The sequence below is a fragment of the Schistocerca serialis genome, unplaced genomic scaffold (assembly GCF_023864345.2).
Source record: "Schistocerca serialis cubense isolate TAMUIC-IGC-003099 unplaced genomic scaffold, iqSchSeri2.2 HiC_scaffold_455, whole genome shotgun sequence".
Classification (NCBI taxonomy): Eukaryota; Metazoa; Arthropoda; class Insecta; order Orthoptera; family Acrididae; genus Schistocerca; species Schistocerca serialis.
In genome coordinates this window covers 554-2,500 of record NW_026048035.1, presented here as the reverse complement: position 1 = coordinate 2,500, position 1,947 = coordinate 554, and the positions used below count along the sequence as shown (strand labels likewise).

At 55.8% G+C, this 1,947-nt stretch overlaps 2 non-coding genes across 2 annotated transcripts in view; both read right to left on the bottom strand.

Annotated features, from left to right (window-relative positions):
* The window catches only part of LOC126447059 (large subunit ribosomal RNA), a 4,224-nt gene extending 4,001 nt beyond the window's left edge, over positions 1–223 (bottom strand). The window contains exon 1 of the ribosomal RNA XR_007583545.1: positions 1–223. This exon is cut by the window's left edge and continues 4,001 nt beyond it. This is a non-coding gene — a ribosomal RNA (large subunit ribosomal RNA).
* A 188-nt stretch (positions 224–411) lies between these two features.
* Positions 412–566, bottom strand: LOC126447060 (5.8S ribosomal RNA). The gene has a single exon (XR_007583546.1). It is a non-coding gene; the product is annotated as a 5.8S ribosomal RNA (ribosomal RNA).
* Positions 567–1,947: the final 1,381 nt, after the last annotated feature.

Genomic DNA, 1,947 nt, shown 5'->3' with positions numbered 1-1,947 from the left:
TACGGGCCGTGGCCTCATTCAAGTTGGACTTGGCTCGGCGCGAGGCGTCGGGGTAGTGGACCCTCCCAAACACCACATGCCACGACAGGCGGCAGCCTGCGGGGTTCGGTGCTGGACTCTTCCCTGTTCGCTCGCCGCTACTGGGGGGAATCCTTGTTAGTTTCTTTTCTCCGCTTAGTAATATGCTTAAATTCAGCGGGTAGTCTCGCCTGCTCTGAGGTCGTTGTACGAGGTGTCGCACGCCACACCGCCAGCCGGCTGTGCACGCTACCGAGTAAGTACCGGTATGCGAACCGCCAGGCGACGGGCGCGCATCGCACGTTTAAGGAGGCGCGGCCGGCCCCACAGGCGGCCGCGACGCTCCCAGGTCTGCGAAGCGGGGCAAACGCCGCGCGCTTCAGTATACGTAGCCGACCCTCAGCCAGACGTGGCCCGGGAACGGATCCATGGACCGCAATGTGCGTTCGAAAACGTCGATGTTCATGTGTCCTGCAGTTCACATGTCGACGCGCAATTTGCTGCGTTCTTCATCGACCCACGAGCCGAGTGATCCACCGTCCTGGGTGATCTTTTTCTTAGTTTCCACTGTCTCTTTCAAGACAGTTGCATAGGCGGGACGTAGGCGTGTGGCGGCCCCTGTTCAAGCGTTCTGTGTCCAACAGCCTCACGGCCGATGGGCGTCGTACGGCTCCACACCGGAGCGGACAGGCAGTCGGGCGAAAGTCATTCAAAACGGCGCCAGGCGCCAGGTGCCGCAGGCCAGCCGCTCCAGCGCTTCAGCGCTCGTACCACACAACATTGGCGTTAGTTTTGAGAAGCACGCGTGGTTCCGCACGCGGCGCACGGCTACTGCGAGCCGTACAGGTAGCGTGTTGCGCGACACGACACGCACATCGAAAGACATGCAGTCTAGTCGGTAATGATCCTTCCGCAGGTTCACCTACGGAAACCTTGTTACGACTTTTACTTCCTCTAAATGATCAAGTTTGGTCATCTTTCCGGTAGCATCGGCAACGACAGAGTCAATGCCGCGTACCAGTCCGAAGACCTCACTAAATCATTCAATCGGTAGTAGCGACGGGCGGTGTGTACAAAGGGCAGGGACGTAATCAACGCGAGCTTATGACTCGCGCTTACTGGGAATTCCTCGTTCATGGGGAACAATTGCAAGCCCCAATCCCTAGCACGAAGGAGGTTCAGCGGGTTACCCCGACCTTTCGGCCTAGGAAGACACGCTGATTCCTTCAGTGTAGCGCGCGTGCGGCCCAGAACATCTAAGGGCATCACAGACCTGTTATTGCTCAATCTCGTGCGGCTAGAAGCCGCCTGTCCCCTCTAAGAAGAAAAGTAATCGCTGACAGCACGAAGGATGTCACGCGACTAGTTAGCAGGCTAGAGTCTCGTTCGTTATCGGAATTAACCAGACAAATCGCTCCACCAACTAAGAACGGCCATGCACCACCACCCACCGAATCAAGAAAGAGCTATCAATCTGTCAATCCTTCCGGTGTCCGGGCCTGGTGAGGTTTCCCGTGTTGAGTCAAATTAAGCCGCAGGCTCCACTCCTGGTGGTGCCCTTCCGTCAATTCCTTTAAGTTTCAGCTTTGCAACCCATACTTCCCCCGGAACCCAAAAGCTTTGGTTTCCCGGAGGCTGCCCGCCGAGTCATCGGAGGAACTGCGGCGGATCGCTGGCTGGCATCGTTTATGGTTAGAACTAGGGCGGTATCTGATCGCCTTCGAACCTCTAACTTTCGTTCTTGATTAATGAAAACATACTTGGCAAATGCTTTCGCTTCTGTTCGTCTTGCGACGATCCAAGAATTTCACCTCTAACGTCGCAATACGAATGCCCCCGCCTGTCCCTATTAATCATTACCTCGGGTTCCGAAAACCAACAAAATAGAACCGAGGTCCTATTCCATTATTCCATGCACACAGTATTCAG